Source organism: Nipponia nippon, unplaced genomic scaffold (assembly GCF_047370975.1).
Source record: "Nipponia nippon isolate SJK-2023a ecotype South Korea unplaced genomic scaffold, ASM4737097v1 scaffold_7, whole genome shotgun sequence".
In the NCBI taxonomy this organism is placed as follows: Eukaryota; Metazoa; Chordata; class Aves; order Pelecaniformes; family Threskiornithidae; genus Nipponia; species Nipponia nippon.
In genome coordinates, this window is record NW_028262391.1 from 54,044,710 (window position 1) to 54,068,803 (window position 24,094).

The 24,094-nt window shown below is 53.2% G+C and overlaps 1 protein-coding gene across 1 annotated transcript in view; it reads left to right on the forward strand.

The window, feature by feature from the left end:
• Positions 1 to 23,697, forward strand: part of LOC148051085 (uncharacterized) — a 121,210-nt gene extending 97,513 nt beyond the window's left edge. Inside the window, exons 6-8 of the mRNA XM_087740303.1 lie at positions 11,497 to 11,643; positions 21,415 to 21,551; positions 22,892 to 23,697. The gene's annotated coding sequence lies outside the window, so the exon portion shown is untranslated. The remainder of the gene's footprint in view (positions 1 to 11,496; positions 11,644 to 21,414; positions 21,552 to 22,891) is intronic.
• Positions 23,698 to 24,094: the final 397 nt, after the last annotated feature.

Here is a 24,094-nt window from a genome sequence, read left to right on the forward strand (position 1 = left end):
CATAGAGTGAGTCAGGATGCAGGAATGTCGGGCAGGGAAGATTTATATATTCTGAGCTGCCTACTTGTAGATTTCTTGTTTCATCACAAAACCTTCATTTTTCTGTAGAGGAGGGAATTCAGAGGCCTTGTGTCTTGGTGGTATTCAGCCGTTGACTTGTGATCCGTTTTCCGCTCCTTTTCGCACACGCAGCATCTCCCCAGCAGTTCCCTTTCTAGCACTTCCCACCAAGCAGGGCTGTCTGATTATTCCTCGTGACTGGTGTAAAAACGCCTGGATCCATGGCAGCCCTACTGCAGAAAATCTTTTGTGAAGAGTGAGCTCTCGTTTCAGATAGCAAGCCAGATTTCTGTGGAAATCAGTACCGAACCGAGTCGTCATCAGGCCGACATGCCGAGGGGCGAGCCACGGGCTGGTTGGCACGTGGACGCTGCCGCCTGTGCTGTCTTGCAGCTGTGCCTGGAGGTGGGCGTTTAGCCCGTCTTTCCCTATCTCTCAGTTCAATCTACTGCAGACACTTTTGAAAATCTAATTACACAACACTTAATACTATGAATTGCTAATGTGGGGGGGAGAAATCTACAAAGAGCTTGATAAGTAACAGCAGAATGAAATGCATCGTTTCTTTCTGCTCGTAATTCCTGCGCTCTGCTTCCTCCTGCATTTTCATGTGCATCCCAGATTGGCTTTGCTGAAGCTGGTTCCTGCTGGTACTGCCCCGCACAAACCTCTCCTCTCATCGCTGTGCAATGCGTCCTGCACAAGGGAGAGACGTTTGCTGTTCCAGTCAGTGCTAATGCTTTTGTTGGGTCTTTCCTTCTGCAGCTGTCAACTCTCCCAAGCCAGTCCAGAAGAGCGCTACAGGAGCAGGATTACTAGGTGGAGGTAACGAGGGGGAGGAAGAGCAGGCTTTGTGACAGGACAGTGCAGTGTCATGGATCCCTCTGGGACAGGAGCCAGCCATTGTATGAGGCTACACCGAGTCCCAGTGTGGCTTTGCGTGAGTCACTGAAACCTTCCTGGGCCTCAGTTTCCCCCTTTGAGAGAACAGTGGCAGTACCCGTGTGCCCTGCTGGGCTGGCAGGACTGTGCTCTGCAGCACCCCATCCTTTGGGTCCTGCACCACTGGTGTCCAGGACACCGCCGCTGCTCCGGAGGCCACTGTGGCACGTGCCACGCGTGACCTGCTTCAGGCGCCCCATGGAGCCCTGGAGACGCGTGTCAGCTGCCAGGCACCGCGGCCCCTCGCGTGGGGCTGAGGCACCGCTCCTCACCGAGACCAGGCGACAGCAGCATCGGGCCCAGCCAGATGATCCAGCCCCATCTGGGATACGGCAGCGACCGGCTCTGTTACGGATCCTAGTTAGGCCGCGGACTCCACAGCAGGACTGTGTTCTTCTGACAGATACCCAAAGGCAGATTTTTCTTTTAATTAAATATGAAAATCTATAATACAGTCAGCATGATGCCTCTTGGTATGTTTATTTTTATACCGCATGTATTTGCTTTTGTTCTCAACATATGCTTTCATTATGAGGGAGATTTTTATACTGACCATCTGGGCATTATGAATGAATTTCAGATAGGACTGAAGGACTTGGGAAGCAGGATGGAGGTCAGTTGAGTTTTTTAATATCTGAGGGAAATGGGTGTCGTTTACAGTTGCGGAAGAAACACACCAACTAGTCTCTCTCTTAACATAATATTGACGTTGTGAAGTTGATATTTGTAAGCTTTAGGTTTCCGGATTTCAACTGATATTTGTTGTCTTTAGGATTACCAGGCTTTTGAGATTAGTGAAGTATTTCATACCTCATATCGTTAACGTTTCACTTTCTGTCTCTGCACTCAGAAAAAAAATATTTATTGTTTCAATAATATTCTGCCTACATTTTAATATTTTTCTCTGCAGCCAAAGGGCAAAAAGCATTTGATTTCCCCAGCACCGAAGGTGATGGCATTTATCTGTGTGTTTGTGTGATTGTAACTGTAGCCCTGTACCCCCTCCAGTTTCAAGTCTTGGGGAACGGGTTGGATATCCCCAGACAGAGCCCTGGGGATGTCATGAAAACAAGAAGGGGGCATGCCAAACCCTGGCTGGCACAGTACCGAGATCTGTGCTTGTCTGCAAAGAAAAGGACTGCTCTTCTCTCCGGTCTCCTCTCCGCTCTACCTGGCCTCTTGGCATGGTTTAAAGTGATGAAACATCCTGCACGTGCATCTCCCTGCTGAGCACTCCCTGCCCTCGTGAGCCCCGCAGCCTCCATTTGTAACACACGATCGTGGAAGACCTCAGTGCCTCTGGATCCTTGCACAGAAACGGAAAGCTCTGCTATGCAGCTCCCCCCCGCCAAGGAGCAGATTTAGGGGCATCGTGGAAACCGGAGCAGCACCGGCAGCGTGGGCAGGCACCGTGGGGAACCACAGGTCTTGCCGTGAGTCTGAGCTCTGCGGAGGGAGCTGTTTGGCAGGACTGCTGCAGGAGTCTTCCCATGTGTAGTGACTCCTTCAAGCTTTTAATTCCTCTGTCTCTCCCAGCTTTTACTCCTTCTTCCTCTTTGCCTTGTTATTTTTCCTTTTGGCGACTTTTCTATCCTCTCAGGTCAAGGGTTTGCCCTATGGAAAGAAAAAGCTTAGCTGAAAATTAGGAGGTTTAATCAAAGCTTCTCCAGACAGCATGAACAATCACCAAACATTGAACTGGACAAAATGAAAGGCCATTCAAATGGAAGCAGAGGGTTACGCAGGTCTCCCTTAGCAATGAACTTGATGCCACTTCCACCACCCCACGTGCCGCACTCACTGCTGCAGAGACTGGGTGAAGCCTGGGGGGGCCGAGCAGCAGCGCAGCAAGGGCACCATCACGTAGCATTTCTTCCCTCCAGCCCTACAGCAACGCCACCGCTGCCAGCACCGTGTCCAGAGGCTGCAGGCGTTTGCAGGGAAAGCTCTCCTCTGTCCTGTACCCCACGCGCAGCACAGGCTCGCGTGCTGCAGGCTCTGGGCGTGCCCTGAGTGTGCCACTGCTACCCCTCACTAAAGCACGAGAGCGATGAACGCAGCAGCGGGGGGGGGAGCTCTCCTGACCCCACAAGCTCGCTGGCATAGCTCTGCCGTGAGGCACTGGCAAAGAAACATCCATTCCTGGTGGATATGAAGCCCCATCTCCCCCCCACGCCGCAGGTGCATTCCCAAAGCCCTAAGCGCCAGTGGAGCTGAAGGATAGAGCCGTCCTGAGCGCTGCTCTGCTGGGCGGCTGTCCTTGGAGCTCAGCGGTGGGATGCAGGCTGGGGCAGATGTGCCCCGCTTACTGCAGAGATGTGCAGTCCTTTCACAAGAACTGCACTAGATTCCTCTCTAATGCAGAGTGTGTGCCTTTCCTATCCCTTCCTATGCCATTTGCCTGCGTGGCATCATGTGCCCCATACGAAGCTTGTGAATGCGTGGGCACGGAGGCACTACCAATAGCGAGAGCGTTCTCCCCCCATTTCCCACCCAAAGTAGAAGCAGGTTTCCCGTCTCCTCAGGCCGATGCCAGAGCAATGACCTGCTCAGACTGGATGACCTCCTCTCCCTTCAGCTGCTGGCTCAGCTCTCAGGGCACTCCCTTCGCTGTGATTGCAGAGCTATGATCAGGATTTGCCCCTCCAAGCTCTGCGTGGTGCCTTGTAGGGAAACAAGTGCTGTGAGAGGCTGTTCTGCCTGCTGCCCCCCCAGATGTGGTGGGCCTGGTTTTAGTTTGGATGTCTGTGTGCAGCGCTGAGGCTGGCTGCAGCAGCCTGTGCTTAGCTTAGGGCATCAGTGGTTTGCACGCAGGAGACCCAGCAGAGCGTAGCGAGTGCCGGTGCTCTGCAAAATATGTCTTGTGTCTGTCTGTGGTGCTCCGCATAGGCGGCCATGAGCAGAACGTAACGTGCCTGTGCAGAGCCTTGTTGGACTCGGGCTGCTTTTAGGCAGCCATTGGCCTCTGCCGCCTCGGTCACAGCGCCCGTCCTCTCGGAGCAGGCGCCGCGCTCCTGCCCGCACGCTGGCGCAGGAGAGGGTCGTGCGAGCTTTGTGCTCCCGCTGTCGCGTTCCCGTCCTGGTGCTGGTATTTTGCAGCTGAAGCCGAGTGAGGCAGAGACAATGCGCTCGAGCATTCTGTCTGAGGGGAGTTTGGGGCGGGGGAGAGGGAAAAAGGCTGTTAGATCTATCGCTGGCAATTTAGATTCAGAGACATTTCATCTGCAGTTCCCTCAAGTGTTGAATTGAATAAAACCAGCAGCAGCAGTGGAAAAGGAGGTGGGGGAAGGGCTCTGAGCACTCTCGGCTAAACAAAAAGAGACAGGCAGCTCATAAAAAAAAAGAATTGCATCCTTGGGCTGAAAATACAGATTCACAAGGAAGGGAGGAGAACGCGCGGCAGAGCCCTCCCAGCGGGCAGGGAGGGCCTTGGGCAGGTGCTGCCGACCGCTCCCAGTGTTCTGCGGCCTGAGCAGATCACAGGATTTACCGCTGGGTTTCATGATTTTCTGTGGGGTTTTTGAAGCTCCAGTTGTAGAATCAAGCAGAAAGAACAGTCCCAGGCTTTGTTTGCAGTTTAAAAAAAATTCTGCTTCACTTTCTAGTGCTTCAGGAGAAAAGTACAAAAGTGAAACCCTCAAGGGCCAAAAATTCAGAAGAAAAAGTAACTTAGCACTTATAATTTTGTAAACACTTGCTGTTTGGGGCCTGACTCGTGGTTCCGAAATGCAGTCATGGGATGGCAGAACTGTCCTGATCATTAGGTGTTTCTGTTCATCTGCCTTTGAGAGGGAATTGCTGCTGGTTTTTGTTCTGGCCATGCATTGCAGCATTTGCTTTTTTCCAGGTCTCTTTCATTCCCCAGGCATCAGGTGAGGACAGCTTTCACGGAGAGCCACTCAGCCCAGCCAAGTCTGAAAGGAGAGCGGCAGCCATTTGAGAGAATTAGATTACAGCAGAAAACAAATTCTTGGTGTCTCTGTTGCCTTGTGTGAGGGTGGTGCCACCACTTCCACAGCGGTGCTTCCCACAGCTTATTAAGTCAAAGAAGCCTCAGGTGTCTCAAGGCTGACTGCGACCTTCCCTCGGGGCACCCTTGTGACACCGTGACGCTGCCGGCTTTGCTGGCGGCACAGGTCACTGCTGGCGGCATCCCTCTTCGCTGCGGGTCCCACGGGGACCAGACCTCACACTCGGGCTTCTCTGGGGTGGCACCCGCAGGTCCCGCTCCAAGATGTGGCCCTTGCACCCGCCGCAGGCCTCCGGCTGCCCAGCACCCTGCCGTGATGGCGGCGCCCGCGCCCAGCCCAGCCAGCGGGAGCGAAGGGCCTTGGGAGAGGGGCTGCTCTGCAGCAGGAGAGGGCAGGCCTTCCTCCTCCATGCTGCCCAGTCTCCATCTCAGCTTGTGCTCCTCCCCAGCCAGGTCTCTTCCCCTCCTACAGAAAAGACACTTGCTTTTCATCCTACTCAAGCAGTTTGTTCCCTCCCAGCAGCCTGACAGGCTCCCCAAAGCCACTGGCTCTCCTGTTGTCCTCCAGCAAGCGTCGTGGTGGCCGAGCGGGGAGCAGGACTTCTCTTAGGGTGCTGTCTTACTGTTTCATCAGGTGCTGTGGTGATTTAATTCAATGTAGCTGTAGAGAAAACCTTCTTATGGCCAGGCCAGCACAGCACTTTTACAATCGCTTATGCAGCGGCAGCACGGCTGTCAGCACCTATTCAGGCACAAGGCAGAGTTCCAACCTGTGTTTACTAACATGTGCTTACTGACATGTCCTCCTCCTCGCCTCTTCCCTAGCGTGGACACAGCATGTGGGCAAGATTTGTATATGATCGCAGTCCCGAATGCCCTCGCGTGTGCGTGATCTGTGGGCTGCCAGAAGGGCTACGTGACTCAAGCCTTTGCTAGCCTTATCTTGCCCATCTCAGACATAAGGCAGTCGGTGGGGTGCATGGGTTTGCGCCTGGGGAATATCGAGGCTGCCTTGAGCCCCATTAGATAACAGTGCAATGTCAGGAACTGGTCTGCACCAGCATTTCTAGCAATAGTGGGGGATAACAAGAAGCCTGCCGGTGCGTGAACCCAGAGCAGGCACCAGGTGCTTGGGCAGGACCTGTTCACACTGCTCAGGTCCCACACCCGCTGGCTTAGATACAGGCTGAAGGGGCTGGCTGACGCTCCCCGGACGTTATTTCTCCCAAAAATATGTTCCTGCCTCAGGTGGAAAGGTAGGTCTTTTGTTTGCCCCTCCATCTTCTTTATTGACCTCCTTACCCCCTTATAACACCTTAGTGACCGATCTTATGTTTTGCACAGCCCTGCTTCGGACCACAGGCAGACGTACACGCAGAGAGCACGTGCACACGGCCAGCGCACCGCATCAGAACAGCGTGCGCTCCCAGCGCGACGTGCCCACGCGGGGAGACTGCGCGCCGGCACAGCACCGTCATGAACGGATGCTGGTATGCAGCCTCGGGGAGAAACGGGGGTAGGAGGGCAGGTCGGATGGCGTACGTGGAGGCACCTGGCTTGACCCAGCTCTCCATGCTGCACCGAGAGAAGGCATTTGAATGAACAGCACGCAAAGTCAGTACCCCGCAGCGGAGGTCTGGCCAGCACCGAGTTACCCGGTGCCACCAGCAGTGCAGCTGGGCAGCTCAGGCTGGTTTCTGAAACCGTGCTGATTGTGACTTGGTTGAGCGCTGTGCGTACATTAAAACGTCCCCTGCCTTTGCTGGCACTCACGCGGCAGTGCATGTGAAATACAAAGGCAAGAACAGGGCGAGGAGTCAGGACTTCTCAGGGCAGGCACCGATGCCTTTCTTTCAAGTCATTTCAGCTGTAAACCAGGGGTCACGATTCTGATCTACGTCACAAGGATTTGGGAGCCTGATTAGATACAGCCTGTAAAAGACTGGGGAAGTCTTACTGTGAATCTAGGACCAAAGAGTAGAGAATGAGAGAGGCTGTCTTATGGGCATGTATTATGCTGCCCTGATTTTCTCCCTGCGTTATTGATCCAGCGGCTTGTTAAGATACAGCCCTGCCTGCTATAGTGGTTTAATTCATTTTTAAGTATCATTATTTTTCATGTTGTGGTCTTCCCCTGCTTGGGGTGCTTCTCGCTGCCCATCCCCAAAAATCTCCATTCCTGTCTGTTTCATGGCGTGCACTGCTCCCACATGTGTGTGTGCACACCAGGGAGATGGAGAGGCAGCTTCAGCTACACTAAGCAATTAAACTCCGGTAGCTCAGGGATGAGCAGGAGGCCGTGATTTTCTTTTCCTTTGCAGTAATTGCCTCTGCAATCAGCTTTGATCACCCGAGAGCAGAGGAGATGAGTGCTGCAAGTTGACATCAGTGGTTTTAATATATCCATTTACATATACAGGAGCAATGCAGCATACAGCTTTCCATAGCGCCTCTGACCTGAAACCATCGCCGCTCCATAGACACCTCATTTAATTTAATACTTCACCGCTGCTGCGGAAGCCACAGGATGGGGATGGGAGGGGGGATAATCAAGCCCTCACTCTCTTGCTCTCTGTGAATGTCTGCAGAAATGACATGAAAGTAATTGCTTTTGAAAAGCAAAGCAGAAACGGCACAATTGATTCCACTTAAATTAGAAGAGAAGGGGTGGGGGTGGGGGATGTTCACCCTAAACATGCCACCTTCTTTCCTGCTGCAAGCAAATGCTTCGTGGGTCTGTGTGGGGACGAAGGAAGGCTTGTCTCTGAATGGCACGCGGGGGAAGGAGGCAAGCTCAGACAGGTTATCTCCTTGAGCAGGTTACCTCCTCGAGCAGGTTACCTCCTCAGCTAACTTGAACCCAAAGCCAGACGCTGCTTCATGAAGCCATATGACATCCCCTATGGTCCCAGGCATTCCTGTTGCTGGGGAGCTGGTGGGGAGCCTCACTGCATTGACCATTCTAGAATTATTCTGCCTCCGAAACCCACTGACCTGCTTTGCAGCTGGGGGAAGGGGGTGTTTACGCAGCATGCTGAGGAGACATCAGTTCCTCTCCATCTCTCATCCATCGCAGATTAGCCCTGTGGATAAAGCTTTGTGAGCCCAAGGTTTTGGAAGCTATCCAGCCTGGCTCCTGCTGGTGGATGCCCATCCTTCTGCCAAGGGCCCTGTGCCTCCTCCGTGAGCTGCCTGGCACACACCTCTGTCTCCCCTGTAAGAGCTGGGACCCAGCCGTCCTGAGGCGCAGTCGTTCCAGCCAGCGCGCCTGCCCCGACAGCCCTCGCAGCCCCCGAGGCGCGGGCACTGCGGTTGGTGGTGATGGGAGGCTCCGCTGCCCCTCTGCAGCCCTGTGCTGCTGGGTGGGCGCTGGGGCCATGGGGCTGCTGGGAGGGAAGGGTGTTGGGCGCCTGTCAGCCCTCTCTGCCGTGGGCATGTGCTGCTTGTGCGGTTTGCCTGGCCAAGCGGCCGGCTCGCTCAGGGGTGTGCTGTGTCCTCGGCCAGAGTGCTGTCAGGCAGCAGGGGTTTCCTGGGGCCAGCTGTGCAGAGGTAAGTCCTTGCATGGATTTTAAATATGTTGCTGCTCCTTGGGAGAACAAGCGCTCCCTAGATGCTTCACTCCTTTGTTCTCTCTTTGTTCTTCACCTTCCCTGCGTGGCAGCCAGTTGGCCTGTGCCCCAGACTCCAGCCACAGCCAACGCCTGGCTTTCCCATTTTCCCAGCTGCCAGGGATTTCCCTGGCTGTTCATCCAGCCTCTGCGAGTGGGCAGAGGCAGTCAAGGACTGCTGTGGAAATGTCGTGCCTGGGGTTGTGAGAGCAACGTGGCACCTCAGTCCAGGAGCTACGGCTCGAGGCTCGCAGGCAGCGGTGCAGAGCTGGTCAGACCCACAGCCTGGCAGCCTTACACAACGGGGGGGAAGAAAGTGTTTTGTCTGTGCTAGGCTGAATGAGGTGGCACGTGAAAAGTCCTCCATGCCCTAGTGCATGTTCTGCTCTCTGGGAAATACAGGAAGAAACCGCCACGCCGGAGTCCTGGGAAATCTTCCTAGACTGGGAAGAGTCAGATACGTTTGTACCAAGGCAAAGCTGAGGATTTGCAGAATGTCTCTAGTACTCGGTTCGGCCCGTACTCACATTGCGATGGAAGGCGGCTGCCATGGCCAGCAGAGTAAGAGCGACCCTGGAGTCCGACAGTCCTCTGCCCGATACTGGAGCACGTCCTTTGCTCTTCAGAGCATGCGGTGCTCACTGCTGAATCCTGTATTCAGCACAAAGATGGTCTCCGCTATTGCAGTGTACAGGCATGCGAGCACGTGCGCACGTGCTCAGATCCACTCAGAATTTAAACGTTTTCTTTTTTTTTCTTTTGGTGGGCGTTTTCCTGGACAGCCATGACCTTTTTCAGTGTGCGTTTGAATGGGCTATGTGCATACAGAATATGGCTTGGAGAAATGCAGGCTGCTGTGCTAATAACAATGACTCCAATACGTCTTTAATGTAGACATTAATGTCATTTTATGTTAATTACATGCAAATTGATTATTAATGTATTTATTGAATGTTGACAGCTGGGTGACAGTCTTCAGTAAATATGTTTTACTAATCAGTTAGTATTTAATTAATATCGAAATTCTCTCCAGGTTTAGTAAGACAGTTAGTGAACGTTAATTAGGCCCCTCAGTTGCTGTGTATGTTGCAGGACATCCATGGTGCTGCTGACAGGGCTCAGCCGTGCTCGGCAGCTCTGTGGGGCACGGGCAGGCAGGTGGGCCCGGAGGGGGCTGGGGGCAGCGGCACTGCCAGCAGGACAGATGGACATGTGCCCGGAAGGGAGAAGTCCCTGGGAGGTATTGCTCTTGGGAGCCCCACACATGCAGCGCAGCGCTGCCCAAGGGCAAGCCGGCTGCTGGTGGGAGTGGAGCTGGCGGTGGCCAGGCAGGTCCCGCGTTCATGCATGGCACCACGGTCGTGGGAGAGCTGAGGTCCCGCCTGCTCGGTGCAGTGTCATGGCCGGCCACGAGAGCTTGGGGCGCTCCTCCCCTCCCGGCATTTGGCCCGTTGTGTCCTTCAAGACCAGTGAGCCATGTCTGTGCCACGCAACAGGGCTGCTCGCGCTTGCAGGGGTGAGTCGCGGGACAGGGCAGGGCAACAGGTCTGGGCAAGAAGTGTGGGCACAGAGACCTGGGCAGCTCAGTGCCTGTGGGCTCTCGGGACCCCTGCTCTTCCTGTTTCTAGGAAGAGATGCATAACCTATATGGGACCTATTGATAGGGGAGAAGAATACACTGGATCTCTGCTAGAAATCTGTTCTTTGTATGTTCTGCCTTGTCCCTGCACCTCTGCACAGCGGCACAGGCAGTGCTCTCATCCAGCCCTGGCGAGAGGTCTGTGGCGCCTGTCCCCTGCGCGGTCCCTCGTTAGCGTTATCAGGAAGCTCTGGAGAGCCCCTTTCCCCATGAAACAAGGCTGCCTCCAGTCACTCCTGAGCACTTACAGCAGCATGCTGTTCTCACCTGCGGTGATTGCTTTGCTGCACATAGGACCCTTGGTTATGGCAAGGCATTGCACAGCCCCTGGCCAGCAGCGTGGAGGATTTCTTAATGCTGAATTTAAAGCACCAAGCAGATCAGTTCTTGGGCTATGTGGCCAGTGTTTTCTCTTGCCTCCCTGTCATGAGCAGGCAGGAGCCATGCAGAGCCTTTGCCCCAGCCCCACGCTTTTGCATCCACTGGTCGTGGCTCCTCTCTCCTGTCGGAAGAAGGCAAGCAGCAGCCCCGAGACGTTCATTGCAAAGGCATTGGGGTCAGCGGCCGGGGAGCTGCTCCACCGCAGGGCTGCTGCAGCACTGTTAGCTCTAGCCGATCAATACTTTAGTCTTGGCATGCTAATTGCTCCTTGGTTGACATTCATGATCCTTCCCTGCTCCCTCCTTGCGTAAACTCTTTACAGCTGGGATGCCAAGAAGTGAAAATGCCAAGCCCTCAAAGCCCACTCCTCTTCAGGCAGGACGAGAGGGGTGGATGACTGAGCTGCAGGGTACCAGCGCTCCCCTTCCCCTTCGCTCCATGGACTGCGGGCATGGGGGAAATGCCTGAAGGGGGCCTTAGTGCAGGGTAGAGGAGCAGAGCCCCAACAGGCAGCTAGAGCAGGAGCTGATTATTTAGGTATTAGTACGAATAACTTTGGCTTGCTCAGTTGCTCTTTGCTTCCCTCACCCAGGCTGTCTGACACCCCCTCCGTGAGCAGCGGAGGCAGGTACCCTGGTGCGGCAGAGCCTCTGCCTTCCCCGAGTTGGACATATTACTGCTGCCGCGGGCGTGCGTGTCAGATCACACCTACCATATTGGCTTCCTGTCCCCAGAACATCAGGTTTTTGCAGCTAATGTGTGCGGGGGGTGTCTCCTCCCGACAATCCCCACCCCCAGCAGCATCAGGCCTGTGCTGTTCGGGGTTTTGTTAAGCCGTTTAGTATTAATTGATTTTTTTTTCCATTTTTTCTTTCTTTCCCTGGGCGGGTCAATAGCTGGATGCTCAAGAGCAGAGGATCTATCAACTGCAGACCAAGCAGAGGGAGAGGCAGGCAGAACTGGAGCAGAAATGCAGCCGGATCCAGCAGCTCAGCCAGGACCTGGAGGCCAGCCACCAGCTGCAGGAGGAAGCTCAGAAGCAGGTAGGAGAAGATGGCAGTCCACCCTAGCTTGGCAGCCCAGGCTGGGAAGGGAACTTTATTTAATGCATTCACAGCAATAGTGATAATCTACTGTCCTCATTTACATAGGAGCATGAGGAAGGGCTAAAGATGCGAAAGCAGACCCTGTCAACTCCCAGTGAGGAGGGGAAAGTCCAGGGAACCGGGGAGACGGCGACGTCTCTGCTGACTGTGAAGAGGTGCTGGGATTGCACTCGATTTGAGGGTGTGACTGCTGTAATGCACAGATGTCCTGGGTGTTGCTCCTGCTGCTGACCTCCTCAGAGAGAAGGGACCAGGGCAGAGACGATGCCTCCCAGGACAGCTGTCTTAGCTGGTGGTAACAGTGACATGTAGTGAGCCAGGAGACGAGGCTTGTTCAGATCTGTTCAGCTATGCTGCTGTGGATGAAATCCTCAATTTGCTCCAGGACATGCAGACAGTTAGGGTGGGAGTACCCTCATCACCCTGTGGACCTGACGGGAGGCCTGCTGGGCAGCACTTGTGCCAGTCCTCTCTGTGCTGGGTCTGTTTGCCCCTGCCCTGCCACGGCTCCTTTCTTCCGATCCCTGTATTTCAGAAGCTGCCAGGAGTCAGGCAGTGTTTCCTTCTGCAGGTGAATCTGCCTTGGGAGAGTGTGCCGCTCCCCCGTCTCCTCAGCCACAGGGTCGTCTGCCTGATGTCCACGCAGGCAACTGTAGTCGTGAGCAGACTTTGACCACAAGCTGTCATTCAGATCCATACGGCGAAGAGAGCTGATCCTGAAAAAATCTGTGCAGCTACTGCTGCTGCACACTGCAGGACTGCTTGCTTAACCTGCGTCCGTCCTCCATGGTACCCACTGCTATTCTCTTTCAGCACCCCATAAGCCAGAAAAATTATGTCTATTTTAACAACTTGATAGTTAAATATTCTCAGTGTTCTGGAAGACTAAACCAGGTAATCTTGATATTGGAGTATCTGGTACCAGCATGCTGGATAGCAGGAATCAGCTCAGCACAGCTGGTTTGTCCGAGCAGCAGCTCAGAGGGCAGCATTTCAAAATCGGGGCGAGAGGGTCCCCTTATTATTCAAAGTGGAAACACTTTGTTTCACTTAATTTGGTGACGGTGAATATGTTCATATGAATATGAATGTATATGAACAATATATATATTGCATCGTATATGAATATGATGGAATGATTATGTTCATTGCATTTGAAGGAAAATAATGAGATAGTGTTCCGTTTACGGCCAAGTCACCCATTGTTCTCCGTGCGCGCGTGCCTGCGTCTGTGTGTGCGTGTGCGTGTGTGTGTATGTGTGTGTGTGTGTGAAGAGCCCGCACGGTGTGGGGGCTGAACTGCATGTTGCGAGCCTGTTTTCCGCTTGCTCACTAGTGAAGGCTGGGTGCGGGAAGTTTGTGTGCCTTTGTCTGTGTGCATGAATGGTGGAGGACAAATGAATCTGCGAGCGTGTCAGTGCGCGCCTGCGTTTTGTTCTGCGGGTGTATACGGGTGACCGTGTATTGATTTGTGCAGGGACAGCATGGCAGGGTGGGAATCACACTTCTGTTTCTTCTTACAGTTGCCCTGTCTTACTCCCTTCCCATCCCATCCCTCCATCTGTTGACACTGAGTTCAGCTGAGCCTAGCTGCTTGGTTTTGGTGTGAAAGTAGCAGATAAAACAGCCCAGCTCTAAACTTTGTCTTACAAAACTCCCAATTACAGTACTGAACATCAAGCCCTGTTACATAAAAATATAACACTACTCCGGGTTAGATCAGTGTTCCACCTAGCCCTGCGTCTGGCAGCAGCTTATGCCTGTGCCTGGGAAAGAGCCCTTTTGCCCAGGAAAAACAGGGGAAGCTTGTGCTATTGCCCCAAGACGCTCGCCCACCTTCTGTGGCGAAGGGGCTCCTGAGCCCGTGGGAGTCCTCTGTTTAACAGCCCTTGAGGAATTTTCATCCAACTTGTGAAACTATTTCTGTAACTAACTCAGATATTATCCGGCTTCTGCAATGTCTTGTAGCAGCGAGTGCCACTGCTTACCCACACGCGGGACGCAGAGCCACCTCCTTTTGTTTATTTTGAACCTGTCCCCTGACAGTTATTGGAAGAGACCATGAACAGTCATTCCTCAGTCACCCTCCCTGTGACACTTCTGATTTTCTACACTTCTGCCATGTTTCCTTTCCATCATCCTTCTTCCAGACAGAAGGGCTCCAATCTGGTTTTGGTTTTTTGAGCCAGACATGGTTGCTGATAAATCTCCTGGTCTGGGGGCTTCGGGCTCCCACGGCTGGCGGTCCCAGGATGCCTGTAGCAGGCTGCATATACCAGAAGCCCTCCGCAAGGAGTGTCAGGTGTAATTTAGCACTTGGAGCATGAGTTATGGTCCTGCCCTTTAAGGAAAGGTTAGCAGCACAGCCCTGCCTGTCAGCTGAGTCCCCCACCTGATCATGAGCTCTCCTGGTGAATGAATCAGGATTTGGCATATCATTGTTTAATACAGCCCCCATGCTAATGTCTTTTTGAAATGAAACCGAGAAAGCTGTTAACCTCAGTTAGCCAGCTGTCCTCACCGTGACCTGGATAAATCATCATAGCAGGAGCTCCAAAGAACACTGCTCTCACCGCTTTGGAAAACGGAGCTGGAAGGGAAGGCCTGTGCTTCCAGCTCACGCCAGGAAGGCTCCTGCAGCGAAAGGACTGGTGTGTTCTCATGCCAGGGACCCTGCTGGTGCTCTAGGCTGGGCGTCAGGTCCTGGAGACTTGCAAGGGCTGGAGAGTCCACTGGCACGGTCCCTCCCGACAGCTGCCAGGAGTCGTGGCGTTACACTGCAGGTGGGAGAACGGCGATGTGTTGTACCTGGGAGAGCAGAGGGTGGCTTTCCACAGCGACCCCAGGGACTGGCCCCTTCCGCCACTCTTGTCTCACCATCCAGCCCCTGCTCATGACCGCGTGGTCTTCCGTGTTGGTTCCCTTCAGCTGGAGGCTGGACTTTCTCCAGGGCCGTTTCCTTCACCACATCTGAAGGCAGCTAGCCTTGAGCTGCCTGCCTCTGTGGTGGGAAGGGATTTGGTGGCACAGAGGACAATTTGGTGGCTACCACAAGGAGATCTAGATCTACTGGAGCAGGGCGTTTCTCTCTGCTCTTTTGACTCTGGGAGCTGTTATCTTTATAAAGGCCTCATCACTTTATCAGTTCTCACAGGGCACCCGTAGCTGCTGTCGCTTTGTGTGGCAGTGAGTTCCACCAGACAGTTTTCTTTTGTTGTTTCTGATCTGGCTGTTTTGTTGTTTTGGTTTTTTTTCTCCTGCATGACTGAGGAAAATGACACCACCAGCTGCACGTAAGAAACTCCTGGAAAAAGGAACAAAGCCATCTGTTCTCCATGTCCATGAAGGCACACACAAGAACTAATGGGCATAGCCTGCATCAAGAAAGATTCAGGTTAGGAACAGTTTTCTAATGGGGAGGAGAACAAAGCCCATGAACAGACTGCCAGGGGCCTGAGGGTTCCGCATCACACGAGATCTTTAAGGACAGATAAACAAAAGACAGGGCACTTGTAGGTTCCTCTGTCTTAGAGCTGGAAGGTGTGTTATCAGCCTCTTGAGGTTCATGCCAGCCTTGCTCATTTCCTAAATCTTTCCTTGCTCATACCTTGAAACCCAGCTCTGCCTTCCTCAGAGCCCCACCATAGTCTCCTTCAGTGTTCATGGGATATCGGCACAGCATTTCCCAGGCTGATTCCCCTTTCTAGCAAAGTGACTGCACTTGAGTCTTGGAGGTGTGCTCGCGTCCTGCTGTGGTTCACCTGATCTCCACAAGACTTAATCCCAGCTTTGTGCTTCGGGCAGTGTCACGTCTCCGGTGGCGCAGGCCGCGTTCCTGTGCTGGGTAGCAGCGCTGGTTTGTGGGATCATTCTTCCACCTCACTGTTACGGTCCTGCAGGCTTGGTCACAGGAGAGACTTGCTGGGGAGTACACACTAGTGTTTTCCCATGTAAATTCATCCTTATGTGTCTTCCTCATTAGTAATGTTCCTGCAGCTCTCTTCTCAGGGAACAGCGTTCTCTGTTCTGAGTGCTGTGTGCGGGAGGTCTCCGTATGCACAGAGCCTCTCCCCTTCCAGCCCTCTGGAAGGACAAGCGGACCTGCCTAATCTCTCATACTGGAGCCTTAGCGTTCACCTGAACATACTGGGCTGATGACTTGGTGCTCCTTCACGTGTTCCAGAGGAGCCTGCTGTCCGGGATGCTCCTGGGTAGACATGCTCCATAGGGCGAGCAGCGGCCTCAGTGCAGCTGGCAGAGAACTGGTGCCGGGGCCCTGACTGAAGCAGACGAGGATCAGGCAGCAGGGCTGCAGCGAGGGGCAGAACTGTACAGCTGGCAGCCTCTGAGCTGCTCCCTTTAGTAGCGCACCCAGCAACTGGCATGTGGAAAGAAAGCTGGATTTTACCCCTTTTACTACCTACTTATCTGGTCACAGGTCAGCCAGTAGCCAGAACATGTGCTTTAACATACGCTGAAAAGAGCAAGCAGAGCCTGGAGGATGTCAGTGGATGATGAAGGCTCTGATACCAGCATCTGTATGACATGTGCTGCTGTGCCTCGGGCTTTGGCCTGAGCGCTGCAGTTCCACCGTTGGTGGTAAACACAAGAGTAGATGAGGCAGAGATGGGAGCGTAGATTTGCTATCAGAACTTTTGGATTCAATTTCCATTCTCAGTAGAATAGCTATGTGCAGTTTCTTACATGTGCTGCTTTGCAAATTAATTGTGCAGGACATGGCTATCAGTCAGAGACCACCTGGGGAGTAAGGTCGGCTTGATGCCACGCAGTCTTGCTGTGCAGCGGCTGGCCCAGGCAACGTGGAGGTCAGGGTCTGACTGATGGAAAGGTCTCGCCTCTGCTCCTTGATGGCTGTAGGAGTCTACTGCCCTTTGCCTACCTCCTACTGCTGGAGTGCAGTCATGGAACTGCTGGAGAGGTAGAATTCCCTGGATATCAGTGGTTGATCTATCTGCTTTCTTCTCAGTCACCAACGGGGTGCAGTTCCTAGCCAGATGTACGTCGCCTACCCACAGAGCCTCACAGCCGTCTGCCGGGTAACAGCCGTGTCAGTACTAAGCAGCACCCCCTTGGGTTATGGGTCCTCAGTGGGAGGGTGCAACGTGCACAGGTACCACGTGCCGTGTACCAGCACACAGAGCGGCTCACAGAGACGTCCCAGCACCGTCAGCAGATAGACGGGGCTAGAAACACACACAGCCACAACAGCCAGTGGGAACTGCGAGCGAAGGTGAACTGTGTTATTTGTGTAGGCAGCGGTGAGGAACCCCATAGGGTACCTAGGTCTGAGAGCCAGTTCTACAACACAGACATTAAAGAGGGAATAAAGAAAATAATAGAGCATTGACTAAAATGGTCTGCAAGGCTGATTTCTCTCCATGCAGCCTCTGAAGGAGCAGTCTTTGGGGCTGTGGAGAAATAGGCAGCCTCCAGGCTGTGAAGCTAATGCAGAGCCACGGCTGTTTGTATAGCTGCAGAGCCGTTAAGAGAGACTTGGGAAAACTAGCTTGGATTCCAATGAATATTTACAATTACACTGCTCCAAAGCTGAATCCAATCACAGCACTGCAGTATGCAGGCTTTGTGCATCAAAAGAAAATGAGAGGAAAGCAGGAAAGATGGAGTTGCCTTTGGAGAGACTTATAAACACAGATCACTCTGCTTGTGGCAGAACTAAAATGTTTTATTTCTGATAGGAGCAATTTATTCTTCAGGCATTTTGCTTGATATTAGAAAGTGCCTGGCTGTTTTTTGAAGTGAGAGTCTTCAGTAGATGGTCTTTAATTCAGAATGAAAGAAAGGAATGGCAAGTGTTGCAGTCCATAATCTTGATATTGTATTAACAAACTCCCGAAATAGGGGAGCATTTCCAAACTAGAGCTGGGGCCCCTTTCACTCGCTGCGGTCTTGGTTACCATGTGGAAGTGGGCTGGGTAGAGCTACCCTTGTTAAAACCATGCTTCTAATAGGATATTTGACTGATTACCATGCTCTGCCACTAAACAGGATGATCTAACAGAGAAAGGAAAGGGAAATGCTGGCTGAGCATTCACTGCAGTTCAGTATTGGCCTCTTCTTTTTTGCAGTGGAAGTTATACAAAAATAATGGTGTAGGAGAATCGCTGCATGATAAAAAGATGGAGGATTTGTGACTGCTAGATCGCTGCAGAGAGCTGTGTGCAGCAGAAGAGGAAGTGTGCGAGACAGCAGAGGCAGCGCTTGAAGGGACAACAGGAACAGCACCAAGCAGCTCGCCTCCAGGAGCTGCTCTGGTGGCCTGCCCACCCTGCCCACTGAGCAGCTCTTCTACACGCTGCCAAAGGAAATAATCTTGGATTCTCTGGCTTGTAGTCCTTGTGTTGGTAGTTGGGAGAGCTGTAGGAAAGGGTTTGGCTAAAGGGACCCACCTGGATGCTTTAAGAAGACCTGCAATGTGTCCCATTAGTTCCATATATTGGGAGCTTTTACAGAACTCTGGTACACTGGAGCAGTTGTGGGAGAAGGTAGGTGTGAGAAGGGACAAAAGCACAGGGCAGGCTGGGGACAATATGGATCACATAAGCAGCAATTACGCCTCTTACTCTGATGCTGCACGCACAGGACATCAGTCACCAAAGCAGGGCTGCAGCACTGAGCACTGCCTGCTGCTCTAACGTACCGGGGCTGTGAATAATCTGAGGCCTTGGTGTGGTCCTACAGCACCAAAACATCACTGCTTTTAAGTAATTACAGGTATTTAAGGTATACCCTTGCATTCCACCATGCAGACATTCCCTAGCACCATGGCAGCATGAGAGCAGATGCTCTGCAAGAAGTCAGGTTAGGATTTACGCTGCAAGAACGTGCAATTACTTTGACACGGTGTGCACTTACAAGCACACCTGACCTGGGCAAGCGACATCTGAAGGCTAGCCTCCTCCATCCCCAAGGCCGCAGCAGGCAGCGTGCCTCCACCCCTGAGCAGAGGGCACCACGTTGCCGTTCTCAGACTGTGCTAATCCCTTTGTGTGTTTTGAAGATGATGCTGTTTCCTGGCGCATTTCACCTTGTGGCTGCACAGATCCCTTCTGCTGGATGCAATCTTAAAGGATGCTGATGGGAAATCCCAGGAAGCTGGTCTCTGATCTGAGTCACGCTGCTGGGGCAGGGAAGCACTCTGTCACACGCAGGCATGGCATGGGGTGTTCCCTGCAGCTTGGCACATACTGAAGTCGATAGCCCTCAGCAGGAACTTGCATTCAGTATTATACTGTCTAAGAGGCTTAAAATTGACTGTGAAGTTCCAATGTAGCTGCAAAAAACCCTGTTTTCGGTTTCTCCACTGGTAGCTTGCTCCAGGAGATGGTGCTATTTGGTGATTGATTCTTGGAATCTGGCTAGTGCATCTGCACTGGGGTATCTGGAATCACGTCGTGTAATATGAAAAGCAGTCATCCATTCCATTCATTTGAAGTTGTCTTGCGGGAATGGCAGCTGCCCAGACAAATTCCACATGAAGATGACAAATGTGACAGAGAGGCCAGTATTGCGTGCAGCAGAAATAACAGCGCAATTTTGCACCCACAAGGAAGCCACTGTGATCCATCTTGCTCTCCTCAGCTTCTTGTAGGTTCTTATACCAGCTCCTGACAGACACCGGCTGCTGTGGCCAAAGCCAGCACTCCATTTGACCAAGAGAGGGGTAGCATGCTTGCACAGATCTGGTAAACCCACAGTCTGCTGGAAAACCACCAAATAGTTGCTAGTGTTAGAAGCAGATTAAAGCTCAAAGCAGCAAACGCTGTTGGAGCAGGACTTGGCATAGCAGTCTACGGGAGCCAGCGGCCCGGGAGCTGGAGTGGCTGCGAGGGTCTCCCTTTGCCCATGCTGCGTATCTCTTCTTCGAGCTGGCTGGAATGCAAATGAGAGCTTCCTGAGCTCAGTGGGGCTGGAGGGCAGACTCAGGGCAACGAGCGTGATGATGAAGACGACTGGACTCATGGCTGAGCCAACCCTCATCCTGCTGATGGCAGGCAAAGCTCCGCAGTCACCTCGAAACTCCCAAGTGAGCAATCCAGGTGTGTGCAGGGGGCCACATCAGTGTGTGGCCGTACAGCTCTGCCTGCGTCTTCCAGCACTCTGTCTCCTCACTACTGGCCTCACGTGCTATGTGTGATATGGCTGAGTGCTCTTCGGGACAGGTCCCATGTTTCCCCTTTCGAAGCCCTATCCTGGGCTCCCGTGGGAACCGTGTAGACTCGCACTGGCTGGGACAATTGAGCAGGCTCTGCCCTACTCCCTCATCTGACCATGTAGCCCTGGGAAGGTAGGAGCCGCTGCTGGTGTGGAGAGGTACAGGAGAGCAGGGAAAGGGCTGACAGCGATCGCTACTAGCTGCAGAGCCCAGATGGAGGAAGAGCTGCTCCGACTGCCGGAGCAATCTCTGCAGGGCTGGGGGATCCGGGGCTGTGATTAGTGCTATGTCGGAAGGCAGCGCTTGGATGGATGATCTCCCACGGATACCACGGCAAGCGCTTGTCATCCTGTGACAGCAAAAGTTGGATATGATAGAGATGGCTGTAAACTGGTTTATGTACTCTGAAAAAAAAAGAAAGGAAAAGAAGTCTCACCAGACATTAATGGTCAAACACTTCCTAGAAAACTGCCCATATGCTATAACTGACAACAGTGCATGTGTAAACAGAGCTGCTGCTGCACACAGCCCTGGGAGCTACAGCAGTTTCTCTGCTGGTGTCTCTTTACACGCCACCCCTCCCCGCCATTGCTCCAGCACCGTGCCTTGCGCTCTGACCTGCCCCACAGGACAGAACTCAGCCGCGCGCTGGCTGAGACACCCCTCAGCTCCATTGCCTGGGTCAAACCAAGGCGCCTCTGGGACCCCCACCTTCCCGCTGGGGAGCAGCAGCAGACCGGCATTGTGTCCCCTGCTTTCTGCCCTCTGGAGGCATGCAGCACAAGGCGAGGCTGCCTCAGACAGGACCCCAGGTTCCAGATTCACCAGGCTGAGCAGGAGCCCGTGTGTCACAGAGGTGGGAGCTGACTTCCCGGCTGGGGGCCGCAGTCCCTTGCTTCTCCGAGACTCCCCTGGCGCGGCTGAGTCCCCTTAGGAGGTCGCTGGGCAGCCCCTAATGCCCCAGGGAGCCTTAGCGCTCTGCAAGCCACGGGGCGCCGGTTCCCTGGGCCTGCAGCGCCGCTTGCGCCGCAGGCAGAGGCGCTCCCTGACTTGCAGGAGGACAAGTGCCGTCGACCCAGCTCGAGGGCTCCTCATGAGAGCCGAGCGCAGGTTTTGGCACTGAAGTTGGCCGGCTGACGCGGCAGCAAACTAGACACCCTGGCAGCTCATCACAGAGAGCGACTGGGACGTAGAGGCTTCTGCTGTCGTTACTGCCAGCTCTGCCACTGCCGAGTGAGGGTTGTTTAAAAGTGGACTAGTCCACGAGGGCTCGCCTGTATCCTGACATGGCAGGGCAGAGGCAGGGTTACCAGCCCACCACTGCAAATTTTTAAGCTAGGCTTTTTGGATACAGTTCCTTAGAAAAGGAGAACAGGCTGATATTGAGTCAGGGCAGGATGTATCAGGATCAGTCCCTGCAAAGGAGCCTGGAGCAGTGAAGGAAAGAAACTGTGACCAGCTGAAACGCTGTCTAGCTCACTGTCTCATCTCTGCCACTGTCTCATCTCTGACAGTAGCCAAGAACGGATCTCTTGGTCGGTGTAAGAAGAGGGCACGATACCGCGGTACTGCCCAGAGTACTCTGCCAGTCTCCAGTGATCCACAGCTCAGAGGCTTCAGAAGCAAAAGTGGGGTCTTGTATTTAATCAGTGTAAGTGGATTTTTTTCTCCCATTAAAATGTTTAATTTCTTTCTGAATGCATATAAACTTTGGGAGCCCACCATACCCTGTGCGAAGCAGCCTGACACAACATATGACATTAAAAAAAAAGAACTGTTTTTTGTTTTGTAGTTGTTACCTGCTAATTTATGGGGAGCTGCCAGTTGTTATATCGAAGGGACAATGAGAAATCATACTGCAGGCAACCTCTATATGCCAAACTTGATTTTATAATCCTCTTCAGTCATTTATTTTCCAGGCTAAAGAGACTATCTACTTTTTCCTCATATGGAAAATATTCTTTGTATTTGATCACCATTGTTGCTCTTCTCTGAAACCCTTCCAACTCTATTTTTCTTGAGAGGCAGACCAGAGCTCCATATGGTAATTGCAATGCAGTTTCCACTACGGATCTATTCAGTGGCATAACTGTGATCTGCTCTCCATTATTTTGCTAATAATTCTTAACAGCCAGTTTGCCTTTTGGGCTGCTCCTGGGCACTGAGCAAATGTTTCCATAGAACCATCTCTCCATCTATATCTGGTTTTATCTAGTACAGCCCCAAGCCCTTACTCCTGAGGAGGGAACAGAGCTACAGCAGCTGGGGCTGCAAGGGAAATCTTGTAAGGAAGAAAGTGCACATGCCCCAGAACTTTAGCAGGGTTAAGACCACCTGGCTGTGTCTTGTACCTTCAAGACCGGGGACAGCTGCTAAACATCTGAAAAACAAGAAACGATGAGTTAGGATCAGCCTAACAACACTGCAGCCCTGTCCTTTCCAGGCAAGTCTACCCTCGAGTGCCAGCCCTGCCTGAGAGGCTGCGTAAGGCTGTGGGAACAGCTCAGGAGCCTGCTCTTTGCTGAACCAAAACTGGGGGTCAGGTGAGGCAGAACCGCTAGGAACGGCCCACGTTCGCCCTGCACTTGGACACGGAGCCTCCTTAAACAAAACACCCACGCCTGCTGAATGTGGTCACCCTTTCACCCTTGTTGCAAGGATTCCTTATGAGATCCCACCTTCAGGTACCACAGCAAGCACAAAGGCCACTGTTACACCGGCCACAGGGCTGCCGAGGCCGGCGTGGCACGGGGCAGGCCCAGGCGCCCCAGCTGACGCAGCCTGCACGGCGCGGTGCTGGAGAGCGGCTGGCTTCATCGCCCAGGAGCGCTGCTGGGTGGCTCCCACCAACCTTTCACCATCCAGCACAAGCACACCGAACCAGCAAATGCAGCTGGAGCCCCTGCAGATAAACGCGGGCGTTAAGTCCCTATGGAAGAACACAGATAACGGCATGTTCTCTTAGTCCTTCTTCGTGTTTTCTTTCTGTAGATTCAGAGAGCGAGCAGGACGAGATCATGCAGTCTGACCTTCTGTACCTGCAGACAAGAAAATTTCACCATGTTACTGCTGAATTCAATAACTTGTTTGACAAAGGCAGCTTCAGAAGGGCATTCGACTGGACTTGAAGACATCAGGAGATGGCAAATGCAGTACTTCCTCCCTTGGCATCAATCCCTTTGCATCACTCCCACGGACTTTTTTTTTCTCCGATTATTGCTGTGCCAATGGGGCTAATGAAGCTTTCTATGCAGCAGCAGTACGGTCTCAACTTTTTTTCTCCTGGGTTTTATGCTGTATCTTTTCTGTATCTTAGAATACTCGTTTCCTTTTGGCCAGAGACTTGAAGTTTAAGCATAAGGAAAGGAACAGCATGAGGATCCTTTTTCTGTCTCTATTTCTGCATTCCCATGCCCACCCACCCTGTGGAGGTTTCTAGCTCATGGTTCCTTACAGAAACATGCGGCAGCTCCTACGTGGCTTGTGTACATCCTTAACCCACAGACACAAGAAACCAAGGTGCAGCTTGCAGTAGCCACGGTGGAAATGGTTGCCGTGATGGAGTAAATACAGGGCAACACTGAGAGAGACACAGCCCCAGCAGGCTGGCGCACACCTTCGGGTCTGCAGGGTCACTCCGTGCCTACCTGTGCCTTCCTCTTACCCTGGGCCGGAGCCGTTTAAAACCCAGCTAGACAGAGCCCCGGGCAGCCCGCTCCAGCTGACCCTACCTGGGCAGGGGGCTGGACTGGGTGATCTCCAGAGGCCCCTACTCTGTGCTTCTGTGACACGGGGCCTGTCTGCCCGAGGGGGCTGCAAAGGCACAGGAGGCAACGGCCTCTGCACCCTCAGCAAAGCTCCCAGCATCTGCGGCGCTGTGCCAGGGATGAGTCGGGAGACCTGGTGTTGGCGCAACGGGAACGTGAAAGGCTGGCTCCTGTGGGGCTGGGCTGGGTGGGACCCCCACGCACCACCAATTGCCTCAACGTGTCCCCCTGCCGTTGGAAGGGAACAAGCGGAGGGCTGGAGGGACGAAGGAGGCTCCAGGATTTGGCTTGGGCACTCCGCTTGTGCTGGAAAAGCGGTGGGGCAGGTTCTCAGCTGGTTTTGCCACTGTAGCCGTTTCCTCCTACTCTGTTTTTGCACATCCAGTTCTTTCTCCCTCCCTTCTCCGGAGGGGACCCTCTCCCAAGA